This window comes from Lissotriton helveticus, chromosome 12 (genome assembly GCF_964261635.1).
Source record: "Lissotriton helveticus chromosome 12, aLisHel1.1, whole genome shotgun sequence".
NCBI lineage: Eukaryota > Metazoa > Chordata > Amphibia > Caudata > Salamandridae > Lissotriton > Lissotriton helveticus.
The window spans coordinates 581,393,467-581,409,785 of NC_136073.1; the positions used below are offsets into that span (position 1 = coordinate 581,393,467).

The window sequence follows — 16,319 nt, forward strand, 5'->3', positions numbered from 1 at the left end:
GGCCGCCCCTCTTCTTGCAAGGGATTCTTTTGAGATCTATTCTTAATTGAAGGAGGGTCTTGTTTGACATTCCTGTTGCTTTATTTGAAGATGATGATAGAAGGAGGGTACAGAATGAATATTGTATGAAGTTTGTGATTTTTAAAGTACTGGGAGACAAGGGAGAGCCGTATGCACTACGAACATGGTTGATCATCCTTTACGGTCCCGTAATCATGCATACAACAAAAGTTGGAAAACTGTTTCAAGGTTCAAAGGTATGACTGTGGACAGAAAGGGAATACTCTAGATTGCTTTTAAAATACCTTACTCCAATTCTGATTATCTATGAGGTTAGGTAGTGGGGTTGTCTGCCATCAGTCACTCAAAAGGAGGTCCTCTAATCTAATATGGCTATTTTTGTGACTTCAAATTAATGGGATCATTTTGAGACATCAAAGGATACAAAAAAGCTAAATAGTGTTAGCAAATGAACAGGAGCTGGCCTACATTTGCACATACCTTCATTCATCAGGGATGGGTTCAAAATACTGTGACTGTTGAGAGAATGAAGCCTTCAAAAAACAGAATGGCATGCTTGATTGTTTTGAGGACCAGAGCAGGAAAACCTTGAGAACCCAGGCCTCTTGTTCTAGGGATACTCAACCATCCTATTGCCAAATCCATCTTGAAATGCGCTAATCAACCTCATTCATATGGACTTCCAACCATGTCCAGGTATGGGTCCATCTCAACACAACATTAAGTCATGAGGCATGCCTTGAAATTGGACTTGATGATGGCATGTTACTTCTCTGTAACAACTAATGACAAATCTTATAGTAGCTAGCTCATTGTCCTTTCAGGATATCGTGAGGGAGGCATCCATGACGTGTAAACTCTACTAGTATTCTGAAGTTTATTATGTATTTGAGCCATGGAACTGCATAGGTATTAGATGACTTTACTATGTCTGTTATAATCTCCCTCATTACAAGAGCATATGGATTTGAAAATACTGACAGCAAAAGCAACACAGTCACTCATTTTATTTCATCACATAGGTTCTGCACACCAGTTGATTTCTGGCAGGGAAATGTTGGGGTTTCTGCTGATAGGCCCAGATACCTGTTAAAAAACCTGTACTCCAGGGACTTTAATTTTCCTAATCTGTCATATGGCTGCTCCATAGGTTGCTACTGCCACAGTTTTTGTGTTACATACTTTTAGCACAGATAAGAAAGAGAATATCCCCCATTAATCCATCTAGCTTTGCTGGACAAGCCTGACAAATGGGGAGGTTATCAAAAATAACCCCATGGTATGGAAAGGATTTCACACCCACAAACATATGATGGTTAATATGAATTGATTTACATTTGGAGTACAGTGATCAATTTCCACAACCTTGCTTTTTTAGAAAATTGTTTGTCAAACCCAGCAATTCCATGTAAGTCCATATCTAGAGACTATGGGGTCGATTCCGATCCGGTAAAATGCGCTCCGAATCGTCGTACGGAGAGTTTTTTCCCCATACGAATCGTACCCATAGACGTCCCGTACGTACGACGAAGTACGATCCGTGCCAGGTGCCAAACTCCATACGAGTCGTACAGGACTCCGTATGACTCAAATCTCCGTACGAGTTTCACTCGGAACCGGCTGTACGCGACATCACTACGGTTCGCGGCTGGTTTTTACGACCCAGCAAGTACGATTCGTGTCGGGTACGCACCGTACGACCCTTTTCCTACGGGAGCCGAAAACTGTCGTAAACGCAGAGTTCGCGCCGAAACAGGTACGGAACGCCCCCCCCCTCGGGTACGGCACGTACCCCCCATGATCGCAGGGGTACGCGCCGTACCCCTGTGATCATGCGGGGTACGTGCCGTACACCCAGCGTACATGGGGTACGCACCGTACCCCATGTACGGTGGGTGTACGGCACGTACCCCATGTACGCTGGGTGTACGGCACGTACCCCGCTTGATCACAGGGGTACGGCGCGTACCCCTGCGATCATGGGGGGTACGCGCCGTACGGTGTGTAGGTGATCGTGCGCTTTTCCGTACGAATCGACGTGTACCGTACGAATCGCGTCCGGGTCGGCCGATCGGGATCGGAATCGTCCGGTCGTACGGCGTCCGTACGAGTCGTACGGAAACGACTCCGGATACGAATCGTACGGACGGGGATTTTACCGGATCGGAATCGACCCCAATATGTTGCAGGTCTTAAGTGGTTTCTGACAAAAGTGTGGCATCATTCGCATACAGTAAAAGTGGGCACCCAGAAAAGGAGAGAGGCACTGCAGGCTGGCAATAGGAAAATGTTATCTAGGAATTTTCAGGCTTCTCTTTCGTATCCTGCAAAACTCAAAGGCTTTACATGATGGCTTTTGCTTCTTTTTTGTAATGTATGCTTCTTTGGCTCAGGCATTCTCAGGGGCAAAGACTGAATCATGCAGACTTTGTTGTTATGAGGGTACTGTCTTGTCCTAGTAAAATTGTATGTTGTATTAATCTATAGCTTGGATGGGAGACTGGTTAGTTTTAGATTTTCTGGGCTTGCTCACCAAACCCTGCACTGAAATCTGGGACCTCCTGCACAATCTCTCCCTGGACCTACTAGTCTTTGCTGAGACCTGGCTCAAACCCACCTCAGCCCCGTAAACTGTGACAGCCATCTCCTCAGTCTACAAGATCACAACAATACAGAACCAGCAAACCTGGATCAGTAATCACAATCATCAATGAGGAATGTTTCCCATGCCCCCTCACCTCAGCCAACTCCTGCGAACAACTGGAGCACCTGGTGTTCAAACTCAGCATTACCAGCAATACCACTCTGGGAGGAGACTTGCTCTATTAGCCACCTCAGGAAAGAGCTGACTTCAACAACACCATGGCCCAAATCGTGTTTAACTCCAGCTCCTTCATCCTCCTCGGCCACCTCAACTTCCACCTCGAACACCACACTGACCCAAACACAACCAACCTCCTGGAAAACCTAAACATACTTGGACTCACTCAACTTGTGAGGGACCCCTCCCACACTCAGTATGACATCTCCTAGACTCTATTTTCACCAACTTTTCAGACATAACTGTGGACAAGCCCACCCCTGGACTGACCACTCTCTCATCTGTTTCAACCTTCACCTCACCCCACAACGAAATACCACACCAACTAAAACCACCAAACTCAATTGGAATGTAATCTCTGAGGAAATCTGAACAAAAGAACTACTAAACCACCAGTCAAAGCTTTATTTTTCTATTTTACGGAGTTTTATATAGAACGCACTTGACCTGAAGGTATCGGGTATCCGAGCGATTTACATAGCACCAGTTGCGTTACATGAGGACACATTAATTTTTTTAGTTAGGCACGGGGAGATTAAGTGATTTGCCCAGAATCACAGGATGTTCAGCGTCATTGCAGAGACTCGAACCCAGCTCTCCAGACTTGAGGTTGACCTCCCTAGCCGTTAGGCCAACTCCTCTCCCCAAGCTTCAATCTGACCTCACCCAATCACGTCAACAACTGGATCACCTCTTGCGCGGACATCGCGGCCCACTCAGTACCATGATCACCTCGAGAACCAGACCTCAAGCAAGCTGGTACACCGCAGACCGTCAGCTCTCCAAACATCACAGCAAGAAGCTGGAGTGCCATAGGAGACTCTCTCAGAATGACAGTGACAAAAAGACCTACAAATCAGCTCTCTGTCACCACCACTAGCAACTCAGAGCCACAAAATGCTCAGCCTTGAGCAAACAGATCGACAACAGTGCAAGTAATCCAAAGGATATCTTCCCCGTAGTGAAGAAATTCACCTTCCACACTGCCAGCACCACAACTGTCAAGTCAAGTCAAGGTTCTGTTTATTTAGATCATAATCTTTAAACAAGTGCAGAGAAATGATTCAATTTTAAAATATTCTACAACAATACAAAGAAATAATTACAGGTTAAAATATTCTACCACAATATTTATACCATTCACACAGTTAATACATATTTTTTTTAAAAGTACCAATAAAATCATCACGTTCTTTGGGTGGTCCTTACCCTTTAAAAATTATTATCAATTATACCCAACCTTTTCTCTACGACAAGCTCTATAATTCATTTATTGGGCAGTTTCTAAAATTGTTACTCATGGGTTGTTAGGAATCTTTGCACTACCTTTAAGTAATTCCCTAGCGCAATCGCAATTTCAATGGTGGCCATTTCCATCAGGTGATTTATCGCCTGTGTCCGTGATCTTATGTCATATTTTAAAAATATTGGACGCAGACATAGTTTACGCTGTTCTATAATAGTTGTACAATCTAACAGGATGTGCACTAAGTCACCTTTAGTGCTCAGCCTGCACTTGCAACACCCTTCGTTGTTTCACATTTTTGATTTTAGATCTTTGTTTACCAGCCACGGATGAATCCCAATTCGCATTCTTAGTATCTCCTGTCTATACCAGTAATTTGGTAGGATATCGAGGTAAGGAAAACAATTGTCCTTAGACCAAGCACTCCTCATATGCTCTACCGGTTTTTTCTTAGCCAGGTATTCCATATCAGTTCTTCTGGACAGTTCTTGCCCATTAAACTTCAGCTCACTTTTAGTGCATTCTACCCGTAAGGATTCACGGCAAATGACCACATTTATATGCTCACAAGCCTGCGTCAGTTTCTTTCGGCTTGCTTTTGCCCATTTTAGATTACTATATTGGATCTTTTTTCTACACCATTGTGCTACTTTCTGGCCTTTTTCATTTTCCAAACGTTTCCAGAATCTAATCACTGCTATTTGTGATTGAACCCCCAAGCTATTGTTCCTAATTCTATTCTTATTGCTTGGACCATTGTTGATGCTGGGAGGGACAAAAGGGATTTCAGGCATTTTCCTTCCTCCTGGTCCCAGACTCCTTTACCGCTCAAATAAAGGATCTCTGCACCATAGAGTACTTGTGGTGGTAACATTGCACTGAATGCTTTTAGCAGCGGACGATGGGAAATATCCCCATAGTCTCGATTAAAGATTTTTAGTCCAGAGATTGATGTATGTGCCTTAGCTTTTTGAGCTTCCAAGTGCATTGGCCACTTTAGGGACTTATCAAACCACATCCCTAGGTAGCGATATTCATTTACAGATTCCAATTTAACATCTCCTAAAAACCAGTTAAACCTAGTTACCTTTTTTCCAAAGCATAATATTTTTGTCTTATCCAAGTTTACAGTTAAAAATTTCTTTGCACAATATTCACTAAAAGATTTCAACTTTCTTTGGAGGCCCAATTCGGTCTGGTCTAGTATTACCAAGTCATCCGCATATAAAAGGCATGGTACCTTGTTGCCATCCATTCTTGGGCTTGCACTACCCTCTACTTCTAAACAAGCAGGTAAATCAGATAAGAAAATAGAGAATAGCTGCGGGGCAAGTACGCAGCCCTGTCTCAGGCCATTTTCAATTGGAATGTTTGGCATCAATGACCCCTCTGTGTCCATATTTACTTGTGCCCAATTACCCCGGTGTAATTCTTTTGTTATAGCCAGCAGGTCTTGCGGTATGTTTTTATTTATTAGGGTTTCCCAGAGACAGTTCCGATCCACTGAATCAAACGCTGCCCGAAAGTCGACGAAACAACAGCAGAGTTTACCGTTTTGTTCCGTCGACTTTCGCGCCATTGCCCATAATGCAAAGCAATGGTCTATCGTGGAATGCCCTTCTCTGAATCCTCCCTGTTCAGTGGGTATGATTGCGAACTCATCGACCCACGCATTTAGCCTATTTAATACTATTTTTGAAAATACCTTTTCTCCTATATCTAGGAGATTAATCAATCTATAGTTTTGTGGTGCCTCCTTGCTACCTTTCTTATGGATTGGCCTGATTACAGCACCCTTCCAATTCATTGGCATGGAACCATCTGCTAATATTAATTTGAACATTTGGGAAAAAAAACTTGCCCACCACTTTAACTGTGACTTTAATATTATTGCTGGGAGATTGTCTGGCCCTGCTGCTCGGGTTAATTTCAAATTCCTTATTATGCTTTCTACTTCTGTTCGGTAAAGTCTAATTTGAATTCTTCTGGTATTTCCTGCCAGTGCTGTGGCTCTATACCTCCTAGGTATTCTCGCGGACCATACAGTTCCCTTATATATTTCTCCCAGGCTTCCTCGCTTACGACACATATAATTTCTCCTGCTGCGTTGGGCGCGGATGCTGCTTTTACCAGATTCCAAAATTGTCTTAGGTTTTTTGCTTCGATAGATTTCTAGCAAGTTTAACCAACATTTCTCTTTATAAGACCTTTTTGCATCGGTAACCATCTGTTTAAAATCCTTTTTCAACTTACTAAGATAGTTTTGCCTCTCTAGGTTGAACTTTTTTTTTTTAGACTTCTTGAAACTGACCGTATCTCCCTTTTTTTAGTTTGACAGTCGATGGAAAACCATTTTAGTCAGCTGACCGGGGTTATTGTACCCTTTCTTTTACCTTTTTTAAATTCTACCCGTATGCATTGTACTACTTGGGCTATCTTCTCCTCATACCATTCCAGATTTTTTCCCCCCAGAGTCCTCCAATTGAACCTTGTGTTGAAAGGATTAAATTTTTTCCAGATACTCCTCTGTCAGTCTTGTTGTCACTCGCTTGGGGTAATCAACCTCCTGAGGTATCACTTTCTCTCTGTGTTCCCTCCTTCCTCCGTATATGTTTAATAGCAACGGATTGTGGTCGCTGCTTTCGCTTTGGGATATCGTAAATTCCCAAACCAGTGGGAAATTCCAGGCTGGTATAAAGGCATAATCGATTGGGCAGTTTTGTGAGCCTATTTTAAAGGTCTTCTTTGCCGGGCAATCTGTTCTAAATCTGCCGTTCAAGCTAAAGAGACCCTTCGTTCCTAGGTAATTTACCAATTCTATGTCTTGTTTCTGGAGTTCACACACAGGGAAGCTGGCATGTTTTATTCCATAGGCATCCAACAGTTCCCTGTGCTAGATATCGATCTTCTTTGGGTTCAGCTTATGGTTAAAATCCCCTAAAATGAGAAACACATCTAAAGCATATTTTTCTAATAAAGACTCTATGTCTTCTTTAAAGCTCCCCATCTCAATTCCATACTCTGCCACATCATCCAAATTCATGTATATATTTATGAGGATTACATTTTCATAATTCTTATCCTGGGTTAGGCGAACTAATTCACATACCAATAACCATTTGCACTTCACATTTAGCAAGGTTGCATTTCTTATTACTTTTGTCGATGTGAGGGTCATAAGTCCCCCCGATGGACGTCCAAATCTTTTTTTATTAGCAGCTCGGTTTAATTGTAAGTAACCCTCAAAAATTGGGGTTTTGTCGCATAGCCAAGTCTCTTGTAGGCAGGCAATTCCCACTTTATTTACTAATTTCTTTACCTGTTCTTGTTTTATTTCGTTGCCTAAGCCATTTATATTCCATGACAAAAGACTTAGGCTATGCGACTCCCCTTCATCCTATTCCTCCTCGCTTAGAGCACCATCTTCAACCCTTTCCTCCATATACCTCTCGGGCGATTCTCCCATGTTACTTCTTTGACCACAACTGTCACTCTCTTGCTCTTTACTTTTGCAACAATATAAGTACAACGTATGACAACTTCACAACCTAACAGACCCTTCCACTCTGGTAGCCCTCCATCACAACAGTGAGAACACACCAGGAACTGCCCTAACTTGTTGGCCCACCATCACCACCACGGAAACCGCTGCCACCATTCACTCTACTCACTCAGGAGTTACCTCGAGCCCTTGTCTGCACTTCGCCTTCTCCAAAGGACTGGAGCCCTTCTGCCCTGCTCTCAACCAAAACCTCAACAACTCCCTCTCCACAGCTCCCTCCCAGGATACACTGAAACACTCAGCCATGCTGCCACTATTGAAAAAAACTACAGCAGGTCCAATCACATCAGCAAACTACAGGCCCATCTCCCTACTACCCGACCCAGCAAAAGCCCTGGACAACAAGTGACTAGCAGATGACCTCAACAACAATCACATCTCAACCTCATGCTAAGGAGGTTTCAGACCTAATAACAGCATCTGTCTCAACATAGACCAAGGCAAAACCACAGCCATCAACATCCTTGACCTCTTTGTGGTTTTTGACACCTTCTCCCACTCAATCCTCATCCAACGCCTTCATGAGATGGGGATCTATGGAACATCACTTCAGTGGTTTAGGTCCCTTCACATAGACTGCACATAGGTCGGCCTAGCCCACTATACCTCTAAAACCTTCCAATTTGATCTGCAGCGTCCCACAGGGATCATCTCTCAGCCATACGCTCTTCAATGGCTATATGGCCCCGCTCATCAACATTGTCCTCACCCATGGTCTCAATATCATCTCATATGCTGGCATACAGCTCATCCTCTTCCTCTCCAAGGACACCCTCAGCACTGAAGCAAAATATATCAACTATATGTCAGAAGGCACCCTCTGAATGAAATGCAACTGCCTGAAGCTCAACTCCAATAAGATGGAGGTGGTTCTCTTTAGAAGAGATACTACATCCTGGTGACCAACTGACTGAGGCAAACACCCACTTCGTCCAGCGACGCCAAGAACCTGGGGATCGTGATCAACAACCAAATTTCAATGTCCAGCCGGGTCAACTTGATTGCCTTCTACGGCTTTCACAACATTTAAGATCCAAAGGAAAATCTTCAGATGGCTGCCTCTCAACACTTTTCCAACAGTCACCCAAGCCCTAATCATCAGCAGGCTACACAATGGGAATGCACTCTACATTGAAATCACTGCCCTTCTCAACAAGAGACTCCATACCATTCAGAGCGCAGCGGGCTGACTCACACTCAACCTTCTACCCGTAACACACATATTCATAATATATCCATTTATTCGCCCAATGCATTTCGGGCTGAAAGCCCTTCTTCAGGGGACTTAATCCTGAGGCTAGAAAAACCTCTAGCTTTGAAGATGATTTTCAAAAAGGTTCGAAATATACTAAACGTTCCGCGTCTGTGTGGTGGCGTCCGGAAGTGTCTAAGACGGTGTCGGGAAACACTCGAGTGCCCGAAATGCATTGGGCGAATAAATGGATATATTATGAAAATTAATAATGTATTGAAGAAACTTTAATAAAGAAAAGATTATGAAAATAAACAACAATTGTCAACGAAAAAACGAGTAAGAAAGCATTTCTTGAGTGCGCCAAAGGGACGTCACACGGGTTCCGTGTAACGCACATCTTGAATTTATACCAACCTTGGGCCCAGAAGGTTTGCTTTGGTAGCACCTACTACACAAATAAAACTCAGAATCACTTATGAAAACTTGCGAGTGCAACTACCACTAACCATTAGCTGGTCGTCTATACTCTACATTAAACACAACATAACAGATTATGTTTTGTTGCTCTCTCCTCCACTTTCCCTTCCACCAACATTTTCACTTTTGCTTGTTAAGGCCTTTGTTTGGTTGTTTTCGGACAATTTATTGTATCTTTCAGGGCAGATATGTTAGCTGTGCTGTAATGGTGCTTCAGTTGTTATGAACTGCTAAAAATATTTTTCAAATGGATGGTTCAGATTAACAAGAGAAAAAGAGCAGGTACCTCAAAAGATCCACATTCTCTATCTTGCAATCCTGGCCAGGCCCCTTGCATTTACAACCTGCTGGTACATTAGAGTATATATTTGTAGTTTACTGCAGATGCATGGCACAGCATTAGTGTCCTGATCCAAGCCAACAATGCCAACCTGGAGGCTTTCGACCTCCTCTTCCCCTCTCTTCTAACAAACAGCACCCACACACTCCCCGCCACCCGCCGCTCGCCACCCTCAGGGGAAGTGAATCCCGCATACCAAACTCTCCTCCCACTCCGCCTCCTGTTACCCTAACCACCGTAGCGCCTCCTCTGACCATCGACAATCCCCCCACCTCCAATGACACGCCCCCCCCGCTTTCCCTCCTCCGCCAGAGCAACCCCCACCGCGGAACCACCCGCATTCAATTCCGGGCATCCGCAATCCACTCCCCAAACTACCCCCTAGCAAGAAATATAGACTTCCCCATCCCGTTCCCTCACGTCCTACATCACACCCCATAACCCAAACTGACACATCCACTAACAACAAAAGTCAACACAACTCTGCCAGTGCTCCCCCACGCCGAAGAGTTCACTCCCAGCTGCAATTAACCCCCCGTCAAGAAGTGACGGATTGCCGTCTTGCCCGCATTGAAAGCCAACTCTCCACCTTATTACAGGGCCTGAATCTTATCCTAACCAACCTCGCGTCACTCCACACCCTCCCAACACAGACTCCAGCCCCATCTCCCCCCCCCCAAACCCCCCTTAGGCCTCCCAACCCCCGGACCCGAATCAGTCAGTTCACCCTCCCTATTCCCAGGCCTCGAGATCAAAGAGGACTATGGAAGCCATGTCCCCGGAGGAAGCGATCGAGCTGGCCTCCTCTTACATAACCCCTACTCCCCACGACCTGCAATCCACAATCCAGGTAATCACTGGGATCAGAATTGAACACCCTGTCTAGAAACCTCTCAGACCACCAACCTCCCTCATCACCATCCCTACGGAACCTAATAAAGAGACTCCCCGCACTAACTGCAGGCCTGCCACGAAACATGCTACAGAGCTGGCAGAATTCATTCTCAACCATGACATTGACATAGCCTTCATAACCGAGACCTGGCTCAATGACTCCTCTCCTCCGATCCTGGATAAGCTAGTACCCCCGGGTTTCTCTATCATCAATAAAGATAGAAAAGACCAAAAAGGTGGAGGCGTGGCAATTATCCACAACAATAACCTATCGGTGTCCGAAAACAATAACATCACTTACAATTCCTTCGAATGCCTTACCGCCAACATCAAAACTACGGACAATAATCTAGTGAACTGCCACCTCCTGTACCATCCCCCAGGCAACACAGTCACGTTCACGGAACACCTATCAAACCTAATCACGCACTGCTTGCTCCAAGATTCCAACAACATCATTCTAGGCGACCTTAACCTCCACTGGAATGATAAGAACAGTGTTCCAGTACAAAATCTTAATGACATACTCCATAACAACAACCTCATCCAGCACTGTTCAAAAGAAACCCACAACAAAGGAGCAATCCTGGATGCCATCATCGCCAAACGTGATGCAATCACTATAGATCACATCCTTCCGGTCGACTGGTCAGACCATCACCGTATTCTATTCCACCGCCCCCAACAGGTCTTGTCTCTTCCCTCCATCTCAGACCCCCCACCCCTCATGGTCGAGAAACATAGCGTAGATCAACACAGATGAGTTACAAGAGAAAATATCCTGCCCCCTGCCCATTTGAAATTTGATATTTATTAATTTATATAGCGCTGAATCACCCATGAGGGTATCTTGGCGATGAGGACGAAGGAACATCAGAGCTAGGGAGGAATTAGAAGAGGTGGGTTTTTAGCATTTTTCTAAATTGGGCCAGATTGAGTCCTGAGCGTAACTGAGAAGGCAAGCTACTCCAGAATAGGGGGGCAAGATAAGAGAATGCGTTACCACCGCTGCGTGCCTTTTTGATTCTAGGAATGGTGAGCAAATGCTCAGTGCTTGACCTGAGAGTTTGTGCAGGGGTACAGGAGGAGAGCTTATTGGTGAGATACACGGGGCCCTTGCCATTACGGGTTTTGTGAATTATTCATACTATTTTGAACTTTACCCTTTTCTTTATGGGGAGCCAGTGGAGTTGATTGAGGAGGGGTCCAGGGGGTGTTCTAGATGGGGCATTGTTAGTGAGTCGAGCAGCAGTATTCTGCACCACCTGAAGTTTATTAATAGCGCTTTCGTTGGCTGAAAACAGCAGGGCATTGCAGTAGTCAAGCCTACTCAATATCAGGGCTTGCATGAGTGTTTTTTTTGTGGAGGAGGGTAAGAGGGGGAAAATCCTTCGCAGGAGACCTAGAATGTAGTAGCAGGAACCTGCAATAGTGTTGGCATGTGTGTTATGGGTGAGTCTATGATCAATCCTAACACCCAAGTTCTTAACCACTTCTTTAGGAGTAGGGGCGGTTCCAAGCTCTTCCAGCCACCATGAAGGCGACCAGTGAGTGGTAGCTCCTCCAAACAACATGATCTCCGATTTGCCCCCATTAAGTTGTAAATAGTTGTTATGCATCCAGGCAGCGATAGATTTCATGCCTTCGGAGAACAACAGATCAATGATGGGTGTGTTTTTATCAAATGTTAGAAGGAGCTGGGTGTCGTCAGCGTATGAAATTGGGGTGAATCCCAAGGATCTCATGAGTCTGGCCAGAGGGGTGACATATATGTTGAAGAGGGTCGGGTTTAGGCAGGATCCCTGCGGGACCCCCTTGCTCACTTTAGTAGTGGCAGATGTAAAAGATCCCATGGTGACTGTTTGTGTTCTATCTGCTAGAAAGTTGGTGATCCACCTCAGTGCTTGCCCCTGAATACCCAAGTCTTGGAGTCTTTCCAGGATGTGATGTGAGATGGTGTCAAATGCTGCTGACAGGTCAAGCAGCACTAAGAGCGCTGCTTGAATATTGTCAGCAGCCATACGTATGTTGTCAGTGACCTCAATAAGGGCAAATTTGGTGCTATGTTTTGCCCGAAATCCTGATTGGGAAATATCCAGAAGATGCTGTGTTTCCAAATAATTTGACAGGTGTCTATTAATGTGTTTCTCGATGAGCTTAGACTGTAGGGGTAGAAGGGATATGGGTCTATAGTTACTGATTTCAGTAGTAGGGACCTTGGGGTCTTTGCGTATGGGTTTAATTTGTGCATCTTTCCAAGCCGAAGGGAGGTGACCCTCCCTAAGGGAGCAATTAAGAATAGAGCAGAGGGGGAGGGCTAATTGTTCCGCAAATTTAGCAGAAATCCTGGCAGGGATGGTGTCCATAGGAGAGCCAGATTTCATAGTCTCTATAAGGGATATAACTTCCATCAATTGGAGCTGGGAAAGGTGTGGAGTTGGGCGGATGTGAAGTATGTATCAGGAGGGTAGACCGTGGAGGGAAGGGAAAGAATGTTAGCTGCGATCATTTTCTGGTAGATAGAATCCATTTTAAGAGTAAAATGTGCCGCAACATCATTGCATATGGACTGCGAGGGGGATTCCGCAGTATCACATGCCGATGGGTTGGAATAGGCCTTTACTATTTTAAATAGTTCCCTGGAATTGGATCCAGCCTGCTCTAATTTTTGGGTAATGTGCATTTTGCGCGCTGTTTTAATGTTATTATGATAAACTGCTAAGGCGCATTTGTATCTAGTTCTGTCTTGTTCTAGATGAGAGAGTCGCCAGGTGCGTTCCAGTTTTTTGCACCCCCTTTTTTCGGTACGTAGGGCCGGGGAGTACCATTCAGTTGTAGCAGTAGGGTTTTTGAGGGGGTGAGTAGCCGGTTTTAAAGGTGCCACTTCATCCAGGACACAGGAGATAATGTTTTTAAAATGGTGTAGTTGTTGTTCGACATTGAGATTACAAGTATCAATGTCCCATGTCAGAAAAGGAGAGGCATGGTGGTGAGTTTTAATTTTTATGCCAGGGTCTGTACCATCTATCTGTGAGGGGTATAAGAGATGATGTGATGGAGGGCTTGTCAGATGGAAATTTATTACAGAGTGATCTGACCAAGTAAGCGGTAGAGTATCTCTATATTCAATAAATTGGAGGTTAGAAAGAATGAGATCTAGGGTATGCCCTGCTAAGTGAGTGGGGTCGTTGTTGAGTTTGAGAAGCCCGTGGGAAGCCAAGTCCTCTAGACAGGTTCTGGCGTCTAAATTGTTTAGGTCCTCACTGTGAATATTAAAATCGCTTAAAAGTAGGAAATTTAGGGTAGCAACAATATGGGGGAAGATAAATTCTAAAAGGCGACTATTAAAGTCGTTTATAGGGCCTGGGGGCCTGTAAACCAGGGCTCCTTTCCAACTCTGTTGGGGGTGTAGATCAATTTTAAAGATAAAACATTCGAATGATTCTGAACAGAACTGGTCGAGTATAGTAACTGGTATCTGTTCTTTATGAATTATGGCTATACCTCCACCCGCTCGTTCTAGCCTATCAAGCCTTTGAATTCGAAAGCCGGTTGGAAGAGCTAGAGCGATTTCAGGAACCGCTGAGGGTTTAATCCACGTTTCCGTGAGAAACCCCAAGTCTGGGTTACTGTCCTTAAAAAGATCCTAGATGGCAATGGCATGTTGAGGGAGAGATCTGACATTTGCTAGAAAGCCTTTCCATATAGTATGGTAGGGTGAGTTGGCAGGGGGGTTCGTGTGAGGCCGTGCCTCAGAGGTAAAAGGTAGTCTAGTAGTGATAGAGTTAGGAGTAGTTTTAGTGTTCCGTAGAGGACAGGGCTGGTACTTACACATATTGCAAGAAAGTGGCCCTTCTGGCCAGTTTCCGAGGTGACATCTATGGGCAGCCGGTCTGAGTTTAAGCAGGATTTCTCTAGTATAGGTGAGCATAGGTATGGGTCGATAGGAGATGTCAGGTTTATCAGGGTAAAAATGACCAGGGGTCCTGGCTCCTGGCGACGAACAGGCGCGGACGGGAACAGACGGGCTTGCCTTTGGCGGCCCACTGCGCGCGTCCGCTGCGCGTCGTGCTAGGCCCCAGTTTAAATAGTGAAGGCTGCTCGGCCAGCTAGAGTGCCAACCTCGTTTCCGGTGAAAACCGGAAGTGTCTTGTGGACCCGGAACTGCCCCATCTACCCGGAAGGCCGCTCGACTGAAGAACTCACATCCCATTACAATGTTACCATGTGCTCCATCCTAGACGAACTAGCCCCCTTGAAACTTAAAAAACCCAGGAACATACCCACCAGATCCATGTTCAACAAGGCCATTAATAAGGAAAGAAGGCAACTCAGAGCCTTAGAACGTCTCTGGAGAAAGAATCCCTCCTCCAGTCGTTACGATGAACTCAGAGCAGCAAGAAGAAAGTACAAACTACATATCAATAATGAAAAATCCAACTTTTTCTGCACCGCGCTGGACAAGGCCAAAAACAGACCAAGAGAACTCTTTGACATCATCAAAAAACAAACGTCAAAGCCAGTGACATCCCTCGTCCAGCCCTCTAAAGCCTTATGTGACAACTTCGCCAACTTCTTTAATGAAAAAATCACCATGATCGAACTCTCACTGGACACTAACCTCCATCCCCCCAACAAAGACTGCTCTCCAACAATTGAAACTACCACGAGAAGGTGACCGGCAACAACCTGGTCGTCCTTCGTCCCCATCACAGGATCTGAGATCCTCAATTTAATCTCCTCCTCCAAGCCATCGTCTCATAACCTCGACCCCATACCCTCTCAAATGGTCAAAGAGCTGAAACTCACCCTGGCTCCACTTTGGTGCGAGATCATAAACAGCTCCCTAAAAACTGTCATCATACCAGATTGCCTTAAAGTCGGTCAAGTCACTCCACTTCTGAAGAAACCAGGCTTAGACTCAACCAACCTGAAAAATTTCAGACCTGTCTCCAACCTCCCCTTCCTTGCCAAAATCCTAGAAAAATGCGTTCTCCTTCAACTGAACAAACATATTGACAACATTAATTTGCTAGACCATCATCAATCAGGCTTTAGAAAAGGCTACAGCACCAAAACTGCAATCCTCAACATCATGGACAACATCTTCGACTCCCTCGACTCAGACCACTGCTGTCTACTCATCCTCCTAGACTTGTCAGCAGCCTTTGACACTGTAGATCATAGTCTTCTCATCAAAGCCCTCAAAGAGCGGGTAGGTGCAGACAAAGTGGTCCTCAAATGGTTCTCCTCCTCTTCCAAAACCGCTCCCAAAGAGTAAAAATCAAATACTTTGCCTCCGAACACCTCCCCGTGAACAGAGGTGTCCCTCAAGGATCCATTCTCTCCCCTTAACTGTTCAACATATATATGGAACCCCTCACCTCCATTCTGAAAAAAGCGAACATCCCTTTTCATCTATATGCTGATGACACCCAAATCTCACCCTGGCAACCTCTGTCAAATCACTGGGAATCACCCTTGACCACAAACTATCCATGACCAATCACATCAAGAACTCCGCCAAGAGCGCTTTCCTCAATCTGAAACTCCTCAACAAAATCAAATCCCACATCCCTCTTACCGACCTCAAACAAGCCACCCAATCCCTGGTGTTGTCCAGACTGGACTATGGGAACGCAGTCCTCTCGGGTACAGCTTGCTCCCACCTAGCCCCACTCAAAACAACCCTCAATGCAGCAGCCAGAATGGTCACCGGAATCATAAAATTTGACCATATATTTCCCGCACTCAGAGATCTAA

At 45.0% G+C, this 16,319-nt stretch overlaps 1 protein-coding gene across 3 annotated transcripts in view; it reads right to left on the reverse strand.

The window, feature by feature from the left end:
* The window catches only part of DRC7 (dynein regulatory complex subunit 7), a 323,191-nt gene that overhangs the window by 233,891 nt on the left and 72,981 nt on the right, over positions 1 to 16,319 (reverse strand). The gene's annotated exons all lie outside the window — the stretch shown is intronic.